The 25536-nt window shown below is 39.9% G+C and overlaps 1 protein-coding gene across 2 annotated transcripts in view; it reads left to right on the forward strand.

Annotated features, from left to right (window-relative positions):
* Positions 1 to 25536, forward strand: part of MIPEP (mitochondrial intermediate peptidase) — a 164832-nt gene that overhangs the window by 86962 nt on the left and 52334 nt on the right. The gene's annotated exons all lie outside the window — the stretch shown is intronic.

Here is a 25536-nt window from a genome sequence, read left to right on the forward strand (position 1 = left end):
AGGTTTCTGTCCTTTTAGCTTAGTCAGTCTAATAGAAGAGAGCTAATTTGAAAGTGCTCTGTAAAATGTAAAATGCTGGATAAATGTGAAGTGGTTTTACATTAAATACCAGAATAAGTTGTGCTAAAAGTTTAAGTTAATCAACAAACTATAATTGTTCACTAAATCTTCAGGTCCTAACACTCAAACATGTATGGGAATAGTTCATATTTACCAGATGAATAAAGTAACAAGGTATTTTATCTTCATAACACTCCTTGTCAGTGGTTTTTGATTGTCTTAGAAGCTTAATGATCTGTTCCAGATATGTAATGCTAGTCATACTAAGTGCCTGTTTTTGATCTTACATATAATTTATTGTTCTAATACTGTGTACTATTGAGCTCTTGATTTTCTGTGTTAGTGAAAATTTGTCGTGATAAGAATAATCTTAACTATTCATCCACGAAATAAATAATTATAACAATTGCCTAGACATTACTAGCATTTTCCACTTTACAGAGCATTGCCTGCTTCATGTGCTTTTGGGCTTGCATGTTTTTGTGCTCATCTTATATTCCTCTTTGCTTATTTTTAAAATGAATGTGACTTAAAACTCCATGTAGTTAGAACATGATGAGTAAGTAATAAAATCATTGGAATACCAAAATTAGGAGGAACTGGATACTTTCCAAAGCTGCAATACTTGAGCCTGACTGAGCAGCTTGCGTTCTGCCTTTCTTTTAAGTCGTATCATGATATTGCTATGCCTCTTTTTGGAAGAGAACTCAAACTTCCTTATCATCCAGGTTTCTTCTGTGTAGTTATTTAATATACAGAGATGATGAAACAGCAGGAACCAAATTCTGAATCAACAATATGTAAATCGTTTTTAATTTAAAAGGAAGGATGTTATTAGTAAGTCCACTGTCCTTGTCCTAGTTCCTTTTGAGAAAATATGAAGATTTATCTCTTCACTGGGATTATCTCCCCTCTTTGTGTTCAGTATCCAGCTCTTTATGTAAATTTTTAAAGAGATCTTTAGAAGAAACGTAGCTATGTTTAGAGAACATATCATTATTAGGCTTGTCCTTTTTTTTTTTTATGTCTGAAAGTTTGTTTAGATCTTACACACTCTACTCTTCCTACTTAGAAACTTCTGCATTTCCTCATTCATTTGTCAGTTCATTTATTAAGCCTATAATAAACATTTCCGTAAAAATAAAGAATAAGGCCAGGATGCTCATTGGAATTCTTCAATGCAACATTCATCAGGGAGATAAGACAAGGAAAACAAAAGATGTAAGCATTGGAAAGGAAAAAGCAAAACTGTCATTATTTGCAGATGACTGATGACAGATAAAATCAAAAGTATCTACAGGTAAGTTGTTAAAATTAATATGAGAGGTTAGCAGCTTTTCAGGATAAGGAATTGTATTAGTCTGTTTTGTGTTGCTATGAAGGAAATACTTGAGACTGGGTAATTCATAAAGAAAAGAGGTTTATTTGGCTTACGATTTTGGGACAGCTGTATCTGGCACGGGCCTCAGGCTGCTTCTACTCATGGCAGAAAGTAGCAGGCAGCCAGTGGGTACAAGAAGATCATGAGGCAAGAGGAAGCAAGAGAGAGAGAGAGAGAGAGAGAGGAGGTGCCAGGGTCTTTTAAACAACCAGCTCTCGTGGGAATTAATAGAGCAAGAACTCACTCATTAATCCCCCCACCTAGGGAGAGCATTAATCCATTCATGAGGGATCCACCCCCATGACTCAATCAGTTTCCAACACTGCCACATTGGGGATCACATTTCCACATGGGTTTTGGAGGGGACAACACATCCAAACTCCATCATTCCACCCTTGACCCCCCAAAACTCATGTCCCTCTCACACACAAAATACAATCATTCCGTCTGAACAGTCCCAAAAGTCTTAGCTTGTTCCAGAACCAACCTCAAAGTCCAAAGCCTTATCTGAGACCAAAAGCAAAAGTTCTTCCAGCTGTGAACCTGTAAAAACAAAACCAAGATACAATGGTGGAACAGACATTGGGTACACATTCCTATTCCAAAAGGGAGGAATAGACCAAAAGAAAGGAGAAACAGGCCCCAAACAAGTCCGAAACCATGCAGGGCAGACATTAAGTCTTAAAGCTCCAAAATAATCTTCTTTGACTCCAAGTCCTGCATCCTGGGCACAGTTGGGCATCTGGGCCCCCAAAGCATCAGGCAGCCTTATTCCCACAGCTCTGCCTGGCACAGCCCAGTGGGCTGTGCTGCTGCCTGTGGCTTTTCCAGGCCTGTGTTGCATTTTACCAGTAGCCCTGCAGTTCTGGGGTCCTGGCAGCAGCCCTGCTGCCTTGGCTCTACTAAACATTTCCCTGGTGGGGGCTCTCTGTGGGGGCACCGACCCCACTTTCCTGCTCAGTATTGCTCTAGTAGATGGCCTCTGAGGTGTCTCCACCCCTGCGGCAGGTCTCTGCCTGGGCTACCGGCTTTTCCATACGTCCTTTGGACTCTGGGTGGAGGCTGCCACGCCTCTACTGCTCTCACATCCTGCTGGCCTGCAGACTTAACACGATGTGGACATCACCAAGGTTTCAGGCTTCTACTCTCCAGAGCTGCTGCACAAATCACATTTGGGGCTGCTCCAGCCAGAGCAGCTGGGATGCAGGGAGCAGGTTCCCCAAGGGCAGCTGTGCCCCAGATCTGTCCTCCAGGACAACTCAGTCCTTCTAGGCCTCAAGGCCTGTGATGGATGGGGCACCCTTCCAGACTTTTCAAATGCCTTTAGGGCTTTTCTCCCATTGTCCTGGTTCTTAGCATCTGGCTGCCTCATCACCAAGATAATGTCTTTAGCAACCAGTTTATCTGCTTCACCCTTACATTTTTCTCCTGCTCTCCACTTCTCTACCTCATGGCAAGGCTGCAAATTTTCCAAATCTTTATGCTCTGCTTCCCTTTTAAATTCTGGCTTTACATCATGCCTTCGCCACCATAACTCAGAACAGGCTATTAAAAGTAAACATGCAGCTTCCTTAATGCTTTGCTGCCTAGAAATTTCTTCTGCCAAGCATTCTGGTTTACAGCTCTTAAGTCCCACCTTCCACAAAGTCCAAGGGCATGGACAATGCAGCCAAATTCCTTGCTATGGTGTAGCAAGGGTTATCTTTTGTCCAGCTCCCAATAAATTCCTCATTTCTATCTGAGACCTCATCATCCACATGGCCTTTACTGTCCACATTTCTATCAGCATTCTGGTCACAACTGTTTAACCAGTCTCTAAAATCTTCCAAACTTTCCTCATCTTTTTGTCTTCTTCTAAGTCCTCCAAACTCCTCCAACCTTTGCCCATTACCCAGTTCCAAAGCCTCTTCCACATTTTCAGGTATCTCTATAGCAACACCTCACTCCTTGGTACCAATTTTCTGTATTAGTCCGTTTTGTGTTGCTGAGACAGAAATACATGAGACTGGGTAATTCATAAAGAAAAGAGGTTTATTTGGCTTATGATTCTGGGACAGCTGCATCTGGCACAGGCCTCAGGCTGCTTCTACTCATGGCGGAAAGTGACAGGCAGCTGGTGGGTACGAGCAGATCATATGGTGAGAGAAAGCAAACAGAGAGAGAGAGAAGAGGTGCCAGGATCTTTTAAACAACCAGCTCTTGTGGGAACTAATAGAGTGAGAACTCACTCATCAATCCCCCTCCCCCAGGGAGAGCATTAATCCATCCATGAGGGATCCACCCCCATGACTCAATCAGTTTCCAGCACTGCCACATGGGGGATCAAATTTCCACATGAGTTTTGGAGGGGACAACACATCCAAACTCCATCAGAAATCTATATATAAAAATTAATTCCATCTCTATGAGCAACAAACTGAAAAGAACTTTATAGATACCATTATGGCAACAAAAGTATAAAATGCCTACTTAAAAAAACTTTTAAAAAATTGTATTATCTCTATGTAGAAGATGATAAAACTTGACTGAAAAATAGATTTAACGTAAAAAGATGTCAGTTTTTCTTCAGTTAATCTAAGCATTTAATATAATGTAATTCTGTTTGTTTGTTTGCTTGAACCTAGCAAGCCAAGAGCAATGGCCAAAAACAGCTAGGGCAGTTGTGAAGACAGACATTCGGTGGACTTGCTCACTCAGGATTCAGGACCTAAATACAACTGTAGGCATTAAGACAGGGTCACGTTGGTGAGGGAGTGGACTAATAGAAAAGTGCAGCAGAGGCAGGAGCCCAAAAGCAGACTCCACGCGTTCACGGGCTTGAATACAGCTGCTGGCACTCTAGATCTAGGGGCAAAGAAGGAACGATTTTTTTTAATGTTCCTGTAATGACTGATCGTCCATACAGAAAAAACGAAAACTGTATTTCTGTCTCACACTGCACAGGAAAAATAAAGCAGGTTAAAGACCCACATGTAAGAAATAAAGCTTTAAGTGTCTAGAAGATAATGCAAAACCATGTCTTTATGATAGTCTTTTTTATACTCACCCTGAGTATCTTGTATCTTATATAAAATACAAAAAACATTAGACATAAGGTATAAGACTGACACATTCAAGTATATTAAAATTACAAAATTAAAATATTAAATATAATATTAAAATCTGTTTAAAAATGTGAAAAATAGTGAAAAGAAAAGGTACAGGCTGGAAGTTGATATTTCAACACATATAACTGGAAATGGATTTTTTTTTCTTTTGTTTATTTTTATAAAAAATACATAACTTAAAGTTTACCATCTTGGGAAAGGATATATTTTTAAAGTGCTTCAAATGGGCAAGACATGGACATGCAGTAAACCGTCTAAAATTACCTCAGTGTTAATCAGGGGATGCCAATTAAAACCACAGTATAATACCATTTTACTTTTACCAGTTTGGCAAAAACTAAAACAGTTGACGTTACCAAATGATGTCAAGGAGGTAGAGTCACAGGAACTCTTAGGCTCTGCAGGAAGGAGTGCACATTGGTGTAACCCCTTTGGAAAACAGTTTGTGGTATTGTCTATTAAAGTTGAATATGGACGTACCCTGTGGTCTAGCAATTCCATTCCTATACATAACCAAGAGAAAGTGTTGTACTTTCTCTACTAAATGTACTTTTCTGTACCAGGTGTTAGTAATAGGAAGGTTTATAATGTTATAAAAGGTTAAAAAAAAGGGGGGGGGAGTGGGGAGGGAGGATTCTGAAAAGAACTCAAGTGATTGTCAACAGGGAAGTGGGTAAATAATTTGTGGCATGTTCATCGACTGGAACAGTATTCAGCAGTGGGAATTGTGGAACACAGGTGATAAACTTAACAGGCATAAAGTAAACTAAAAAAAGGCATGTCAGAAGAATTAAACTAACACCTTATATAAAGTTCAAAATCATGCAAAACTAGGCAATGTCTTGCCACGATAAATATGTATGTAGTAAGACTATAAAGAAAAGGGTATAATGAATGACTTTGTAATTCTTTCTTCCTTATTAGTAGAAATATAAAGGTACTTCAAAAGTTCATGGAAAAATATAATTAAAAGATAATATGAATCTTTCCACAAACTTTTCGAAGTATCCTTGTGTATTCTTGGTATGTAGAAAATATCTCTAACTGTTAAAAGATCATTTCGGCTGCACATATAGGCTACAGAATGCATTTGGGGAGACTCATTGAGAGGTGGTCAAGCATCTGGCCAAAGCTAATGGTGGCTTGAACAGACCATGGGGAAAGGAAGGTTGTAATGGAGTTGAGAACAGCACAGAAGGCAGACTCAGTGAGGCCAGGGGCGGGCTGGACGTATGGGCTGGGTGATGAGCAGGAGTGATGGAGACAGAATGACTGGGAGGTTTCAACATCCATGCTGGGTGGAAGATGGCTTTATAGTGACTTCCCAAAAGAGTGACAGTGTCCCCTGTAATATCTCCAGAAATTGTTTCTCTCAAATTAGTAATTTTATTCACTCAAATTAAACAGTGAGAAAAGGAAAATGTAATTTAAAAATGTAATTTAAACAACAACCTAGAGAGTATTCATAATATTTATAGAGTCTCTACAAACTATATGTATGTAATATAGTATAAACTTTTAGATAATGATTACATTTATGTCTATATTTAGCATTTCTTAAGTGCTCTAATAACTCATTTTGGGAATAAAGTGTCACGTCAGTTATCTTTGAGAAATACTGGTTTAAACAACATTAAACTGGCCTCTCTACTGCCTGACTTCTCAGAATCTGTGATATGCTAATGAATGTTATGAATCTCTAGTGCTGTTTTCCCAAACTTAATAACCATGGAAGTTTTTATGGATTATTTCTAGGCACTAGCCCTATGGAGCTCATATTTTAGAAATCTGCATTTATATTACTGTAACTGTTTTTTGGGTTTTTTTAAGATGACCGGTAAGGGGATCTCAACCCTTGGCTTTGGTGTTGTTAGCACCACACTCAGCCAGTGAGCGAACCGACCATCCATATATAGGATCCGAACCCATGGCCCTGGTGTTATTAGCACCGCATTCTCCCGAGTGAGCCACGGGTCGGCCCTTACTGTAACTATTTAATGGGGAAGGTCCATCCTATTCCATGTTAAGTAATGGATACTTACTTTACAGGTGAATAAATAGCCTCATTGTGTCAGCAATTCATTAATATTTATGTGAGTGCTAAATATATAGACATATATAGACAGATTTGATTTGTACTTTTCTTGCTATACCTTCTAACAGTAGTTGGTGTTAGAAATCTAAAAGTTTCTGCTCAGTTTTGGATAGAGGCTGGTCTTCTGTTGCTTCCACGTCTCTTTCTCTTAGAGTACAGTGTTTTGTCTTGTTTTTTATATTAGTGGCCATTGCTTCTCATAATATTTTATTTCTAACTAATTGTGCATCTCTCTGATTTTTAATTTATAGAGGAGAAGGTGTTGTATTTTTATTTTTATAGTATTCCAGGTCTATAGTTTTACTTTCCACTCACCTTTCTAAAGCAATGGAAATAGTCATGTCTGGGAAAGTTTGGGATGGAATTTCTGTAGCCTGTGATCCTCTGATTCTGTCCTGAGTATTTTTTCAGGTACAAAACATGAACTGCCGACTCTGTTGCTAGACTACAGTTTTTGAAGATCTGTTAATGATGCAATTGAATTTCAGTGTTTTGAACTAATTTTGTAGATTTGCGAATTTTGGTGGTAGAACTGTGTCTCCAGCTCAGCTGTTCTTGGAAAAACAGTGTTCTCTGAATAAATCTTGCCCCCAGTGAGACATTCTTTGTTCTTTACTGACCTCAAATTGAAAACAGTAATGTATACAGAACAAGGAAGTCCTGAGCACTGTAAGTCTTTACATGAAAATATCATAATAATATGTCTAAGAAGATTGTCTTTCTCTTTAATTCATAAGTTATTTTAGGAAAGCAGTTACTGAGACTGAAGGATGTGTTGATATTTGGTAATTATTCTTATTAGTACAAACACCAACAAAGAATGTGAAAAGAAGATATGTTTCTTGTGAGTAGTATTCACTCCACATTTAGGTTTCATTTTTATATCCAGCAACAAGCTGTCACATTATAGTGGCACATTGTTAACACTGATTAAAAGTGGCACACCAAGTAACCAATTTACTTATTTATTTATTTATTTAAAAAAGATGACAGTAAGGGGATCTTAACCCTTGGCTTGGTGTTGTCAGCACCACACTCTCCCAAGTGAGCTAACTGGCCATCCCTATATAGGGATCTGAACCCGTGGCATTGATATTATCAGCACCACACTCTCCCAAGTGAGCTACGGGCCGCCCCTCCAAGTATTCCAGTTTAGCTGAGATAGGGGAGATGGGGATTTATGTAATCTGTACACATTGGTTACCTATAGATCTTTTTGAGTAGGTGTGTGCTCTGTGGCTTATTGGGGAAATAAACAGATATAGCTGATTTGTTGCAACATGCTCAAGGTGTATCATTTTATTTTATTTTATTTATTTATTTATTTTTTTGTCTTTTTCGTGACCGGCACTCAGCCAGTGAGTGCACCGGCCTGTCCTATATAGGATCCGAACCTGCGGCGGGAGCATTGCTGCGCTCCCAACGCTGCACTCTCCCGAGTGCGCCACGGCTCGGCCCATGGGTGTATCATTTTAAAAAGGCTGCTGCTGCTGGAACATGATTTCTATTAAGACTTACTCCTATTAAGTCTAATGGTAAAGAAGTGATATATGTATTTCACAATAAGTGTAATTTTCTATCTATAGCATACTGTATTGTTAGAACAAAACACAGTTGAAAATGGTGCTAAGTTTAGTCAGACACATCAAAGAACAAATAAGCTTTTGTTTATTATTTAGCATAAAGAAAACTATTTCCAAATCCCAATTTATGTATTTGTACATTAATTCAATTATTTATATTACTGTAAATATTTATAAATGATTTTTAGTAATTGATACATTTATAATGTATTATATATGTTGTATTTTTATTGAGTACCTGCTATGTACTGTACATGGTCTAGGTGATGGAATATAGCAGCGAATAAAACAGACCAAAGTCCTTGCCCTCATGGAGCCTATATTAGAAGTGGTTTGTTTTTAGATGTGTATGCAGTAACTGATTTATCATTATATTTGGCTGTTTTGTCAAACATTTCATTATTAAAATATTTTTTGAGCCTGTCAAATTGCTTTGAGATGTGAGCAGATGGATTGAACATAAAATCTGAGATGATGGGAGACCATGTGATGCGTAATACAGATGTAATACAAAGTGCATGTTGGGACCCTAGGTTTTAATCTCCAGAGGGAAGCCCCTTACCCATGCTGATGTGGAAACCTAATTCATTTTACATGAGCAAGCATTGGTGGAGGCATAGCACTCCATGGGCATAACACCAGCTAGATACTGGCGGGTTCAGCAAAAGAAAAACGATGGCTAGGTCGACTAGAAGAGTGGTTTAGTAGCTCACGTTGGCCATCAGACAGACCTGGGTGTTTGGTGCTTGATAGGTTGGGAGGTGGTGATAAAAGAGAAGAAGTGGGGAATGACACCCAGTGTTTTAAAAGGGCCATCTGAGGGGATGGGGATGGCATTCAGTGAAACATGGAATGCAGGAGGGGTAGCAGCTTTATGGGGTGAAGGATGTAAAGATGATTAGTTTGATGTAACTATAGTATATCCAAGTGGGGATGAATAGCTGGTGAATCAATGGGTCCAAAGCCCAGAAAACAGATCAAGGCAGGAGCTATATGGATTTGGGAGTCGTTAGTCTAGGGATAGTGCTATAAGCTACAGTAATGGACAGCAATGAGTAGGGAGAGTTTGCTGGATATGATGAGGGGAAATCTAAGAGGCGACCCAGAGGAGTATTTTAAGCAGTGGGTGGACAGGAGTGTCTGTAGAAGGGCACAAACTGGGTCAGCCAGTGTGATTGGAGATGATCTGAATGGAACAGCCTTTTTTCAAGTACCAGAAAAACCAAACTTTTAAACTGTTTCTACTACTGCAATCACAACAGTATAATGCCTTGTTCTTTTCTGTTGTTTTAGGGTTACATTTTGGCTGTATGGTAACTTGAAACATCATTTATAGAACATTTGTTTTGGATGTATGTTCTGAGTTCCCAAATAACAGACTAATAAATAAACTCTTAACATCCAACTTATGTATTATTTGAGGGCTTCCCATGTTGACCTTGCTTGATTTTTAGAGCAGACTCTTAAGCTTTCATTGCTGTTGCCATGATTATTTGTGCAAAGGAAAGTAAACACTAATTTACCAGTTGGGAGATGGTGTGCAACCAGTGGTCAACCCAGTTATTTATGTGGGGTGTGCTCATCACAGATTAACTTTCAAACAGACCTCTTAACCACGTGGAGAGATGGAAGTAGGGAGGTGAGGTCAACGTAACAGAAGAGTCCAGAGAGACTTTGCGAGTACTGTTGTTGTTTTCCTTACTGTACGGGGTTTTGTTGTGTTTTTTAATAGTAAAAAAAGAAAAACAAAAACATCCACTATAAGAAAATGGCATTGTTGTACACAATTTGGGCATCAAGGCTTTGATTTATTAGTACTAGAGCTTATTTTCTTTCCTGTTCACTTGATAGTCAATTTTTAAGAGATTCTTTGTTCAAAATATATGAATATATGGAAGTTGATAAATACATAGATTGATACAGATATAAACACATGAATATAGCTGCCATTTGAGCATTCAAAGATGTTAAAATTGTTTTTATATTTTCACTTTTAAATGTGTATTTTAAAGTTTTTTATAGGCAACTTTACCACTTTAATTCAATCGTTATTTAAAATTGTGTCATGTAGTAATGATTTTATTTTAAAAGCTTTCATTTCAGAATAATTGATAAGACATGAAGATAAGAAATAATTATCTCTTAAATTATTTCTACCATCTTGATTAAAATGGCAATCAGATTTTTTCCAGTTAGTTATTTGTAAAGTAAGGCTGTAAGAGAAAACACGATCACATGGGGACTCTATCTAGAAATCTTTTTTTTTTTTTTTTTTTTTTGTCGTTTTTTCGTGACCGGCACTCAGCCAGTGAGTGCACCGGTCATTCCTATATAGGATCCGAACCCGCGGCGGGAGCGTCGCCGCGCTGCCAGCGCAGCACTCTACGGAGTGCGCCACGGGCTCGGCCCTCTATCTAGAAATCTGAAGTCTGCTCCTTTGCTATTCTTATCTCACTCTTGATCAGATGTCACTTTAAAGAGTGACATAAAGGTCTCTTTTTTTAATGTGTAAAGAAATATATATATCATCTGTTGAACAATAGGACTAAAGCCCCAGGTGGTTAAAATTTCACCAGTCTCTCTCTCTCGAGAGTATTCAACTTAAATTCTTGGGTAAAAATGCTTATTCCTCCTATTTAATTTTTCTTTCTTTTTTTTTTTTTTAAAGATGACCGGTAAGGGGATCTTCACCCTTGACTTGGTGTTGTCAGCACCACGCTCAGCCAGTGAGCGAACCGGCCATACCCTGTATGGGATCCGAACCCGGGGCCTTGGTGTTATCAGCACCACACTCTCCCGAGTGAGCCACAGGCCGGCCCTAATTTTTTTTCCTGGGGAAGAAGTTACATTTCCTCCTATTCTTGTGTCTCACCTCTCCGGAAAATGGCAAATCTCTTCCCAGAGGTGAAGGTACTGCCTGGGGTGAGCTACACTGGAGTATGTGATGTTGCTAAGCAAATGTTAGATTAAGGAAAATAATATTTATTTTTGTTTTTCTTTATCTTAAATACAAAGACCATATGGTGCATATCTAGAAACACCTAAGTGGTTAATTGCATGTTAAATTCCTTTCCTCTTTGGTTGCATAAACAACTGAGAAAATATTTACCTTCTCTGTCATGGTGGATTTATTTATGGCTTTGTAACTAAAACACAGAAGTGTTATAAATTGAAACTTTAATCTTATGATTGACTCATTTTACAAAAATTTATATGGTTTCAGTTTGTGGGACAGCTACAACCCTAGATTTCACTGATGTAAAACATGAGGAAATTATATGACTGCCTGGGTTGTTTTTATAATATAGTCCTTTGAGCCAAGTCACCAACTTTCATTTTTGCGTTGGTTTTCATGAATAATGCTACGGTCCCCACCCTTTCCCTCTGCCCTGCAATTTGACATAGGCTAAATATAATGAACTAAAACTCCAGGATATTAGTTCTTTCTTTACAGATAAACTTTTATATCTTAAGTGACACACACATGTCTTTTAGATTCAGGCCGTTTACATTTCAGGAAGCCTTTTCTCTGGTGGTTCTCTAAGGAAGACCACATTCTCATCAGTGAGGAACGTGAGCAGGACACAGGAACCTAACCTCAGTGTTTCTCACGGAGTGACGGGTACCCAGAGGGCTCATCGAAATGCCTTTTTACGTTTATGCCTCGTCACCAATGGACACTCCAAGGGCAACATTAGCAATATAGGAAGATTCCAGTTGAGTGTTATTAATTTAATATTTTAATTATATTTTGAGTAAGTAATATGTGCACATGATTAAAAATTCATAAGGTGTCAAAGGGTTTACAGTGTAAATTGTACCTCATAGTCCAGTCTCCATGGCCCTCAGTCCCATTCCCTGCAGACAACCTGTGTTACTGTTTGTCCACACTGATTTGAAGATAGAATTGCCTCTATTCACTATAAAGACAAATAAAATGTGCAGTTCTCAGTAACTTCCTTCTCTTGCTGTTTTTCCTGCCTTTTCTCCCAGACAGCCCAGCTCTAGACTGGACAGTCACAGTCCTCACCTAATGAGTATCTCTGTATCTGCTTTCCCTCTCTCCGGTGTCACACACAGCCATCAGTGAGAACTTTTCTAAGTACACATGTGACTATGAGAACCTTCCCCTTATAACCCTTCAGTGGCTTCCATTGCTTTTAAGTTAAAGGCCAAAGTCTTCCCCCAGCCACGCGTCCCTGCGCGGTCTCGTCACTGCAGCTTCATCCAGCTGAGCACGCACTGCGTCCTTCGGCACCCGGTGCTTGGCACTTCTTACCTCTGCCTGGAGGGAGCACTCTCTCTCTCTCTTTCCTGCTCACTTTGCCTCTGCAGACCTGGCCAGTCCCTCTGTTACACAGCCTCATAGTACTGGGGTCCTTCTCTTCATAGTGGTCATCCCACGTTATAATTTCTTGATGTCATTTGATTAATTTCTGTCTTCCCAACTGGAGTGAAATTCACCTAAGAGCAAGGCCCTTTTCTGTTTCATTCATTACTTTCTCTGCACAGTATTTATTGAATATATTTTTTTATCTTTTTATTGAGGCATAACTTACATAAAGTGCACAATTCCTAATATACAGCTCTATGAATTTTTAGAAATATGTTTATCTGTATAACTAGCACCCACATCAAGATAAATGTTTCCAGTACCTCAGAAGGTTCCTGCACATCCTCTCAGTCAGTACACCTTCTCCACAGGTATAATACCACTTGCTTGCCTGTTCTGAATTTCATGCACATAGCTCCATGAAGTATATACTCTTTGGTGCCTCGCTGCTTTCATATGACGTTGTGTCTGTGAGATCTACCCATCTCATCACATGTTGCAGTATTCTGTTCTTTTTCATTACTTCATAGTATTCCATTTCTCATATGCCACAGCTTATTTATCTGTTCCACTGTTGAGGTATTTCCAGTTTGGGGTTATGAATAACTTTTCTATAAATATTATTGGATATGTCTTTTGGTAGCTATAAGCATTTATTTCTGTGGAGTGAAATGGGGTACACTTTTGTTTAGTTTTAGTATAGCTATTGCCAAACAGTTTTTCAAGTGATTATCATGAGTTACATTTCAACCAGCAATGTTTGGATGCTCCATATCCTCTCCAGTACTCAATGTTGTCAGTCCTTTTCAGCCACTCTGGGGCATGGAGCACCCAAACATTGGGTGGTTGTAACTCTCTCACTGTGGTTGTAACTTGCATTTTTCTCATGGCTAATGATATCGGGCACTTCTTCATGTTAATAAGCCACTTGAATGCTCTCTCTGTATAAGGATTTTGGCTATAATCTGGATGAAGTAGGAAGCCACTGGCAGGTTTCAAACAGTACGACAGGTTGAATGTGGGGTGAGAGAGAAAAGCTGAGATTTAGTGCAAGGGTTTGGCCTGAGATCCCAAAAGATGACATCACCAGTAAGACGGAGGAGACTATGGGAAATTAGGTCCTTATGGGACCAGTTTTGGAAATACTAAGTATGACATCTATCAGACAAACAAGAGAATACGTCACACAGGCAGTTGGATGTACAAGTCCAAAGTTCACAGGAGCGGCAGTGCTGGCAAAACCAATTTGGAGTTACCTGTATATAGATTGTATCTAGAGCCAAGGACGTAGGTGTGATCACCCCCAAGAGTAGTGTAAATGGAAAAAATGTGTCTAAAAGATGAGCCTTGGAGCACCCCAGCATTTAGAGGGCTGGAAAATGAGGAGGAACCAAAAAAAAAAAAAAAAAAAATGAGAGGGAGAAACCAATGAAGTAGGAGGAAAAAGTAAGAGAAGGGATGCCCTGGAAACCAACTGAAGAAAGTGCTTCAGAGAGGAGTGAGTGATTGTACCCAGTGGTATCTTTTTTAGGTCAAGGGAGCTGAGGACTGAGAGTTAACCATTGGATCTAGCAGCAAGAAGGTCGCTGGTGGCCTGCATAAGAGCAGCTGCAGTGGAGTGGTTGTGAGACAGGCCAAGTGGAGTGGGTTCAAGAGGAGATGGAGGGAGAAGAGTTGGCAGTGAGAATAGGCGACTCGGGTGTTTTTCTGCAAGAGAAGGAAAGAAATTGGACTTGGAGGGGATACAGGGATAAAGAGGTGTTTTCGTTTGGTTGGTTGATTTCATTTTGATTTTTAATGAGAGGATTAACACCGTGTGCAGGCTAATGGGAAAGATCTGTTAAGACTGAAAAGCTGATGATGTAGAGAGAGGTGGGATACTTGCTAGAGTAGGTGCGGGGGAGGGATCTTTTGTATACGTAGAGGGGTTAGCCTTTGCTGGGAGCACACACAAACCATCGTTAGAGTATATGAGCAAAGATACAGGCAGTGGGTAGATGCGATTGTGGAAGTCCCTTGAGGTAGCCTTGCTCAGTGAAGTAGGAAGCAGGGTCACCAGCTGAGAGGGCGGGTGGGATGGTGGAGCGGGTATAGAGTGACCATCCAGGAGAGCGGGAGAGTCCGTGCAGTGGAGATGTGAGGTGTGATTGCCGGATAGCACCAAGGGCCCGCTTGAGGTTAGTGCCATTCATTTGAGACAGGAGCCACAGGGATGACTGTGTGCTTTCAGCCATGCTGGTGCCAGTGCCGAGCTTTAACCAGGGCTGTGGCTTTGTGCGGGGAGTATGGTGAGGCAAGAGGAGGCAGTGGAACTGAGGGTTGAGCAAGGAGTTATTATACGACTGGCCATGGGATTTCACTGGGCAGAGAGGACTGTGAGCACGTGAAGCAGTGCGGCATGGCAAGCATCCGGTGGTGGATGTTGAGGTCTCAGTGGGGTTTGAGATAAGGGGCAAGATGGTCTGCTGAATAGGTAGGATGTGATGGTTGAGGAAAAGGGTGCTTGAGATTGATGTTATGGAGGGGTCTCAGTTATAGTGACAGCAAGGTCTAGGTTGTAACCATGGAAGTGAGAGGCTTAGTGCTTAGTTAGGGCCAAGGACAATACCCAAAAAGAGAGAAGGTAAGGAATCGAGAGACCAGAGTATATCCGTTTCCTTTCCTATTGTTCCTGTAACAAATTACTACAGATTTAGTTCTAGGGGTCAAAAGTCGAAAATGAGGCTTAAGGTGCTAAAATCAATATGTCAGCAGGACTGGTTCCTTTTGGAAGCTCCAGGGGAGAATCCAGTCCTTGCCTCTTCCAGCTTCTAGAGGTTGCTGGCCTGCTTGGCTCCTGGCCACGTCTCTCCAGTCTGCTTCCCTCATCACATTGCCTTCCCCTCCTTTGACCTTCTTGTCTCCTGCTTATAAGGACACTTATGATTATATTTAGGGCCCAGCCAGATAATACAGGATAATCTCTGTATGTCACAACCTTTATCTCAGTCACATCTGCAGAGTCCATTTTTCTATATGAGGTAACATCACAGGTTCCAGGGTTTAAGATGCAAACATCTTTGGGGAAGGGGTGTTATTCTTTCTACCACACAGAGCGTTTGAAAGATTAGCTGTGGGGGCATTCATATCATCAGAATTACAACTGGAATAGGATCGGTGAGAGTAAAATAAAGCGGGAGAGAAAACCTCCAAGGGACGAGTGGACGCTCCTGACGCTGCAGTTGGTGACCGCAGCAGTGGAGGGCAGAGAGTCGCTGTGCCTGTCAGGGGCATCAGAGCTGGAGTGCTCTGAAGGGGCAGGAAGGGAGAACAGTCTGGGGCTGGCCGTGAAAAACAGAAATCACATGCCTCACCTCTAGGCCCGATGATATGCAGAATTGGGGAGAAAACAGCCGTGTTTTAATAAGACTGCAAGGGAAGTAGGGTTCTCAGCAGACACCCAGGTTTCTGTTAGAACAAAAAGGTGAAGGAAACATTCAGAAAAAGCAGATGAAAATAGAGGTGATTTTGCTGATTTCTAGATTTCAGAAAGCTCAGTGGAGGATGGGTGAGGGGAAAGAAGAGGTCAGAAAATGAGATGCAGAGCTATTGGGAGGTAACCCTTCCTTTGGTCACGACAGGGTGATGATATCAAGACAGATGGTGGTGTTGGAGCTGTGGATGGTGACGCGCAGCACTCAGGCCTCCCGTGGATGGCAGTGGCCGGGGCCAGTGGAGGGCTGGGCTCACTCAGCACGTGGGAGTGAGGCGAAGAAAGCTGAAACCAGTCATACTGGACAAAGTGGGGGCTGAGGAGAGGGGCGGAGGAGTGAGTGTGTGTTTTACCTTAGTTTGCAAAATAGAAGTATGTATTTCTATTTCGTTCTAGTGTTTCAGTATTTCTCTTTTGTTTGTCCCTAACATGAGCACTCTGGGTAGCGGCGGAGGCCAGGATGCCCATGCAGTTCTGTACTGAGGTCGAGGAGCTTAACCTTAGTTTTCCAAACTTTGGAGCTACATTATAGGTACAGAATAGAGCGAGGACTGAGTAACTGGCCTAAGGAGTCACAGGTCGAATTAGTACACCTATTGCCTGATGTTTGATGTTTGGACTGGAGTTCTATTTGTAATACTAATTTACTGTTGTGACATAAATTCCAGATGGAGTACACACTAAACTGGAAAAAAATAAGCTGTTTTAAAAAATGGCTTATAGGGCTGACCAGTTAGCTCAGTTGGTTAGAGCATGACCTTATAACACCAAGGTCAAGTGTGCAGATCCCGTACTGGACAGCCACCAAAAAAAAAAAAAAAAGGCTTATGTAGGCAATAGCTCTTTTCCATTTAGAGAAGGATAGTAAATTAAAAAGAAATGGAAGAAATCACAAATGTGAAGAGCAGTGATTTGATCACAGAACATTTGGACTTCTAGAAAACATGATGAATAAAATTCATAGGCAAGTCAACTGGTTTTTTAAAATTATAACAAATGGTTTCCATTGCTGTTGCATAAAGAGCTCATACAAATAAAACAGTGGCAACAAAAGAACAAAAAAAAATTTTTTTTTAATCCTGGCAATCCCCCGTAGGATAATGGACAAAGAATATAAAAAGGTCAGCCACAAAAGAGGAAAATATAAATGATTAACATAGATGAGGGTACTTCAAGAAAGTTCGTGAAAAAATTGAATTAAAAGACAATACCAATCTTCTCGTTCACTTTTCAAAGTACTCTCATATATGAAAAATTGTTTGCCTTTCCTAGCACTCAAAAATGTGCAAATAGAAATAACAGTGAAATGACATATTCACTTATGAAATGAATAAATATTTTATAAAAAGACAAACCTCTAGTGCGGGTGTTGATACACCAAGATAGATATTTTTATATTTGTTCATAGGAGGATAAATATGTCCGGCAGGGGGGATCAAGAAACTGAAGCACTTACATACCCCTTAAGCTAATAATGTAACATTTAGGAATTTATTTTAAAGAAATAAATAAAATGCAAACAAAGCTTTACACTTGATGATCAGCACATGTACAAAGATCTGGAGAGAGCGCAGCATTCAAGGACTGGTTAGATAACCATGCCCGTGTGGTTGTCATTAGGTCTTCTCACTAATAGTCCAGCTCGGCCGTTGCCAGCTCCTGGTGGAACTGCACTTCCTTGACCCACGCAGTTATTTGTGGCTGGCCGTGTGACTTGATTTGACTAAAGAAATGTGAGTAGAGGGATGTATATCAGTGCCAGGCTGTGGCCTTCAAGGGCTGTGTGCAGTTGTCCACATCTTCCATTGGCCCAGCAACCAGAGACGTTCCAGATGGAGGCCCTGTAAGCGTGGCGCCTAATTGCTGATGGTGTGCGGAGAGCCCACTGACCCAAGGTGGACATGTCGTATGCTCAAGGAGCAAATGGAGATTTTAGGGTTCGTGCGATTGCATCGTAACTTAGCATAGCAGGACTAATATATTCCTAGTAGTGAAATGATATACAGCCATTACTGTTTACAAAGAATCTGTAAAATAAGTTTAGTGAAAAACAGTACAAAATTATAGACTGCAATTTTGTCTTTTGAAAACAGACTGGGAGAACTTTAAAATATTAACAAATGTTTATCACACATCTGTGGATTAAGGAAGAGTTTCATTCTTTTTTATATTTTACATAATACTCCAGTCTTTCTCTAATAAGCATGTATTCCTTGTAAAATCAGAAGGGGAAACACACGCATACTCCTCCAGTTGGTCCCCAGTGGCATGAACGTTCGCTTCTCCATGTGCCATTAAAGAGTGGCAGCTGATGGCTGAGAGGAAGGATCAGGACTGAGCTTAAATTAGGTTCAGAGTAGAAATTCTTCTGCACCATGGCTTTAGTTCTGGATGTAAAATCTACTGCTGTAGAGCCTAGATACTTTTCCTCTCTTCTTTAAGTGATCTTTGATGTTGAGAATGCAAACTCTGTAGCCTCAGAAAAGGTACATCCTAAAAGGGGTGTCCTTTGAGGTGATAACTCTTCATAACGTGACCCTGAGCACTTACTCGTTGCAGAGCACCATACAGAAGTGCTTAACAAAGGAAAATGAAGGAAATCCTCACCCCAGCATGGTGATATTTGGAGGCAGGCCTTTGGAGGTCATTAGGTTATGAAGGTGGAGCCCTCCTGGAGAGATTAGTGCCTTGTAGGAGGAGACAGGAGACTTGTTACCAGCCAGCTGCCAAAAATAAAAAATGAAGACACAGGAGAGCTTTCTCTCTCTCTGCACCCTGCCATGTGCAGACCAGGAAGTGGGCCCTCATCAGATCTGTCAAGCACCTTGATCTTGAACTTCCAGCCTCCTGAGAATAATTTCTGTTGTTTAAGCCACCCAGTCTGTGGTATTTTGCTATGGCAACCAGAACTAAGACATGTTATATAAACTTTGTTCATTTTTGTTCATCAGACATTTTTCAAGGGCTTTTACCTCTGTGTGCCAGACATCATGTGTTGATACTTTGCACAGAGTGAGCAGAATGCTTGACTCCTATCTGCATGCCATGTTGTGGCCTTCCCTTCACCCATGGTGTGTTCTCCCAGGCCCATGTGTGGACTTCTACTATCATTTGGATTAGTACTCACATTCCCTGTGCTTGCTCTGAACCCCTGCCCCAGAACCCTGTCCTCCTATCCCCCACTCTTGTTTGATGTTCTGTAGCCATTTTTCAGTGCTACAGAAGGACTGCAGATAACCCTGTGGACGCATACCTCTTTGTGCACTTGACCGCTTTTTCCTTAAAATAAATCCCTAACAGTGGGACTGCTGGGCTATAAAGTATGTATGGTTTATACTCTAATACACATTGCAGTTATGCCATGAATTAGGTAGTTTTCCCTCGACAACTCTAATTGTTGATTTTAATTTTTGCCTATATGATATACAACAAATACTGTAGCTTATTTTTGCTTTCAATTCTTTATTACTGATAAAATCGACATCTTTCTCTGTGGTTTTTTTTTCACCTAAATGCAGGTAGGGGGTGACAATGTGACTATTTTTGTCATTTTTCCGTGTTGGTGGTGATCTTTCTGCTACTTATTTATAGGGATGTTAACCTTTTATCCTTCTTGTTGTAAATATTTCCCCCAATTTGGTATTTATCTTTCAACTTCTTTTATAATTTTTTTTTGACAGTGAAAAGGTTTTATTGTGTTGGTTTTCTTGTATGTTGTTGTTGGTTTTAGTTAAATCTATCAGACTTTTCTTTTGGTTTCTTGTTATGCTTAAAATGAACTTTCTAGCCAAGATTATTTAAATTTTGCCTGTATTCTAGTACCCTTATGATTATATTTTTCACATTTATTTTTTTGATTATTTAAGTTTATTTTGGTGTAAAGTATGTGAAATTTGAAACCAGCTCTTAGTTTTTCAAATTGGTTTTGAATAACCCATCTTTTCCCTACTGATTTGAAAAGGTTGTCTTTGTCAGATGTTAAATTTTCATATACAACAAGGTGTGTTTCTAAGCTTTCCATTTTAGGGGTTCTTGCCCAGGCTAGATAATTATGTTGATTGTGTTTTTTGTTGATTGTTGGCTGGTTCTTAATACAGATGCCTTTGCTCCACTATTTCATTTACCTGCCTATTTCTATCTCAATGTCATACATTTATAACGTTCTGTTGTTCTGCTTAGAAATTCTTCACATATCCTGTTAAATTAGTTTTATGATTTTTTTTTTGGCTGTTATGAATGGGATATTTATCCTCCCTTCCTTTTTTCTAGCTGATTAGCATTGATAATAAGAAGGTTATTTGTTTGGTTTGTTGATTTTGTGGCCGGCAATCCTAATAAACACATACTGGTTTTGAAACTTATTCACCAGATTTTAGGGGTTTTCTAGGTATGTAGCTCTCACAACATTTGTAAGTATTATTTTTGCTGCCCCTTTCCAATATTTGTTTCCTTTTGTCCTCGACTTGAACTTTCAAAATAATGTTAAATACTAATAGAGAAGGTGAACATCCTTATTTTGTTTATAGTTTTAACGGAATGTTTCTGGTTGACCTATGGTTTGTAAGAGGGCTAGTATGTTTGTTTGAGAGAAGAGAACATTCCAGGATAAAGAGTGGTATATTCGAATTGTAAAGATAGGAGTGAGAAAGTCATGTGTGAAAACAGGTGGTATAGAGCTGAAGCTCTGTGCAGAGGAGTTACACGTGAGTGCAGGTGGCTGCTCTGAGGAGGAGGAGTTTAACTAGACAGGACGGACAACATGGGAGTTAAGGAAAGTGTGGAGCTCTAGAATCACATGACCTCAGATGAGTCCTGCGTGTCAGATCTCTCTGTAGGATGGCAATAGCTAACTCATGGGATTATTATGAGGATCGATTGAAATACTGTATGTCAAAAGCACTTAGCCCAATGCCTGGCACATAGTAAACACTAAACAAATATCATGTACTATTATTATTGTCAGTATAATAAAATGATGTAGAGCTTGAAAGGGGAATTTAAATGATAAAAAGAGTGTGTGAAAGATAAAATCATTAGTTGCATGTAGGATGGGTCAGAACAGGGAAAAAAAATTAATAGTCTAAAATAGATGGGAATCTGTGTGTTCAGCATTTTTCCATCAGTGAGTTTTGGGGGTGATTCTTGCTCCTCTAGGACAGCCATTTTCCAGGCCACCAAAGGTCCCCTAGTGTGCAGCTGGTTGCTCGAGCACCATCGTGGTGATTTGTGCCCTACTGATGGCCTTCCACAACCATTTGTGGGTATTAGTGTTGGAATCGTTTATCTTGGTGTCTCGTATACATCTTGATTTGTAATGTATACATTTAATAATTATAAAAGAGCTGTTGTTTGCTTTCTTTAATATACGCTATCTTCAGATCCCTAACTTAGTGATGATGCAATCATTCTTTCACACATGTATGTTTTTCTGTGTCTTGGGGAAGCTTTGAAATACTTGCTGATTTATGGAGAGTGAAAAGCAAACCAATCTTTCTCAGAACATTTAGAAAAACTCAGACACTTAAAAGCTAAAATCAAACAGTATTTGAAGTGATTTATACAACTGCAGAAATAACTTTTTTCCACTTTAGCCAAAGTACAGTCTAAACAACACTTTCACACTGCCAAGTCCTTTAGAGGGAAGTAATGGACATCTATAAATCAAATGATAGCTTACATTTATTTCATAGCCACTTTCTCTAACTCGTTTTCCCTCTTAAAACTTAGTATGTCCTCTAAAAAGTTGAACCAGTCCTGTATTGAATTAAAATTAAAGTGAATAAAGAAATACATAAAAAGATTTTGGAGAATAATGTTCTGCCACAGCTTACTTTAGAAAAGCACAATATTGAAAGAAGGTGGAGTAATACTAGATGCTGTTGAGCTGGCTTATTTGAAGTAAGAGAATTCAGCTCTAAGTTGGTTTGTCTCAGCAGAGAGCAACGAAGTCGATCACTGTGGTGGAGTAATCTCAAACTAGCCCGTTGGCACTGGTCCTAGGAATCCACAAAACACTTTTTTGATCTCAATTATTTTCTAATAACTCTTATTTTGAAATGGTCTCATATTTATAAGTTACAAAAATAGTTCGCATGTACCTTTCACCTGGTTTCCTCAAGGATGATATCCTACATTAATAGCAATACATCGTCAAATCCAGGAAATTAAACTTGGCAGACTGTTTTTAACTAAGTAATCTGAATTACTTTTGCATCCTCCGTTTGTTCATTATGATTACTTCTAAAATCCACTGTCTTTTATTTTCCCCAGGCCCATCTCAAAATGGTTAGCTAAAAGTGGTTTATAAGTGTAATCTACAGCCTACAGTTCCTCTTGTTCTGGTTAGATGATAACCAGATTTCACATACATCATGAAGACAGGAACAATAGATAGAGTAGGATCAGTAGAGACTTGCACATCACCGAGAGCCTGCATTCTCATGTTACAATGCTAGAAAAACACAAATATTTTAACATGCTAAATATAGAGAGCCATGGACGCCCTTTCTCTGTTCATGGGCTACTTGCCCAATGGGTAAAATCGATATATGCTTTGAATCTCTAAGCTTTTCCACCTGCTGCTATATCCTTGGCTTCTCTCCCTACTTTAGTAGCACTGATTTTCTTGTCTTTGTCCTTGAACTGTTAACTCACTGGCTTTTTTAGGCTTTTGACCAAATCTGCAGTAAGTAATGCATTTTACATTATGGTCTATTATACAAATATGTGTATGTACACTTAGGCGTGTACGTGTGTGCATGTGTGGTGTAAAGCTGAAACAGAAGTACCACAGACCAAAAGTTACCCCTATGTGCAGTGGACTCCAGTACTTCCACATATTATGTGATTCCATTTATATGAAACATCCAGAACCAGTAAATCCATGGTGAAAGGAAACAGATTAGCAGTTGCCAGGAGCGGGGGGAGGGGAATGGAGAGTGACTGCCAACGAGCGTGGGGTTTATGTTCACTTTGATGAAAACGTTCTAGAATGAGATACTTGTGATGGTTGCACAATCTTGTGAATATACTAAAAACTACTGAAGTGTACACTTTAAAAGAGTGAATTATATGGTGTGTGACTTTTATCTCAGTTAAAAAAAAAAGTTGATGTTGACATGTCTTAGAACAGGGAAAGGGCTGTGGTGGGCCCCACACCTTCCATGGAGGAGACTGCATCTCTGTAGAAGTTAGAAATTGATCAGCCTGCCTCAAGCCAGTGTTCTGGCTAGTGTTACATGGGATAAGATTTAACTTAGTAACGCATAGATTTAGAAAGAAATCTAAGGCCGTCAGTTTATTTCAGCCTAAACAAGCCATCACTTCCTTCTGACCCTTTCAAAGATTCCACCTTGAACCCTCAAATGTAGGACACATGAGAAGAAAGCCAACTATTCTTATATAGCTCCTTATTAAAACATTATAACGTAGTAAAATAATGCTAGCTGAGACTGTGTTTATATGAATAGTTTCATGAATACTTTGATGTTGCTTTATTTATTTAATTTATCTGGTGGTGTTCATTATTTTTATCAAATATGTTTTTTTAGTCCCAATAATCTGTACTGTTTGGCTTTACCCAAGTTTTTCACATTTCAGCTACAACTGTGGTAGTTTCCTTTTTGTAAAAAGTTGCTAAAAGCTATTTCATCAGGAATTTTGGAAATTCTTCAGATAAGATAATCAGGGAGGATTGATGACATGCTGATAGAAAGCAGGCAGCCCTAGTAATTTCAGTGGATCAGTAACGTATATCATTTGTCAGTTATTCTGCACAGAACACAGGTAGTAACATGACCTGCAGATGACATACCATCCTAAGCCCTGGGCTATCCTTCAGAATAAGCAGTTACTTAATAAACTTCTGGAATGCCTTCACGTTATATAGGGGCGGGGGAGGCGGTTATGATGTGTTCCTGGAGGTGAAGGTGTTTTTGCCATCTTTATTAACTTGGTTTCGTCTCTATAGGAGCAGAGTAAGACATACTTCCTAACTGCACTTGTCTAGCTTTTGCACCTTTTAGGCAATGGAAGGAAAGTTAATAGAATGCACTGTTTAGTAAGATCTGGAGGGATCTTTCACCATGAGAATTAGAAAATAAATTTGGAAAGCAGCAGTTATTCAAAGCAAGGAAGCTGGGTGAATATCATTTAAAGGTAAGGGTTAACAGGTAGGCGCCAGTGAAATGAAGACATGAGTGTGCAGACACCAGGTTTCACAGGTTTCAGATGAGGCAGTGGGACCATTAGGAAGAATCTGCCTGAGGGCTAAGAGCCATAGACACCTCAGCTGAGCCGGAGAGCTGTTAATAACAGTACTATTCTAATTTCATTTTGTCTCATCAGAAATTCAGATGTACGTGTGTGTAGTCAGTAAATTAATTAGTTTGTTACCTATTTGTTGATATCTTAATCTTATTCATTATTGAAACTAGTTAATTATAGAAAGAATTTGGACTTATTGATGTAAATTGTGTCTAATTCATAGTGATTTGTGTCTAATTTTCTTACTCCTCATCATTTTTTTGTGAATATTTTTCAAAGACACCTCAGTAGTCACAAGGTACAAAGAGGGGCCTGGTGTCCTCCCTGCTTGCAGAAAGATGATGTTAGTAGTTGACAAGCTGAGCCATCCCCGAGGGCCAGCACAGTGCAGACTTTTTACTTACTTTCTTTCATTTAACCCACTCAGCAGTCCTGTGTGGCGGTGGGTGTGACCAGTCATGTTTTTGAGTTGAAGATTCAGGGAGGTCATAGGACCTGGTGGTGGCCACGCAGCTGGTAAGTGCAGAAACTGGATTCCCATGGCACTTGGCATGTGCAGTCATCTGGTGATCCTTCATTTAATGTCTGTCTCCCCGGTAGACTGTGTGGCTACGAGAGCAGGGTCCTCTGTATCCAGTGCCCAGCATGTCATGGATGTTCAGTGAATTTTGGAAGGATGAATGATTTTTTAGTCCATATGCTTAACCATTATGTGTCATGCCTTGGGTGGGGAGGAAAGAGTCATGTGCATATACAGTCACAGCGACAGGCCACATACACAACGGCAGTCCCATAAGATTGTAATGCTATATACCATGTAGCCTAGGTGTGCAGTTAGCTATGCCACCTAGGTTTGCATAGGTGCACCGTGATGTTTGCACAACGACGAAATCACCTAGTGACACATTTCTCAGAACGACTCCCCCTCAGTAAGCGACACATGACTGTGTAAATAACAGTGCAGGCCCTTGCTGCTGGCTCAGTTACTAAGGGCTCTGGGAGTTCAGAGGAAGTTAGAACAGTCTCTTCAGTTTTCTTTGTGAAGACTTTAAAGGCATGGTGAAAACTCATTTGCAGACATTGAACTAGTGTGTTCTATCCCCCTCGTCCACAAATCATCCCTGTAAAATCATCCTAGGTGCTGGCTGATTAGATTAATAGGGAGAAGGGCAGGGGTGCTCTCTGTCGGGGGGAGCGGCTCTGAAACCGAGGACTGCAGTCCAGTGGCAGGGTGATGCAC

The sequence above is a fragment of the Cynocephalus volans genome, chromosome 7 (assembly GCF_027409185.1).
Source record: "Cynocephalus volans isolate mCynVol1 chromosome 7, mCynVol1.pri, whole genome shotgun sequence".
Classification (NCBI taxonomy): domain Eukaryota; kingdom Metazoa; phylum Chordata; class Mammalia; order Dermoptera; family Cynocephalidae; genus Cynocephalus; species Cynocephalus volans.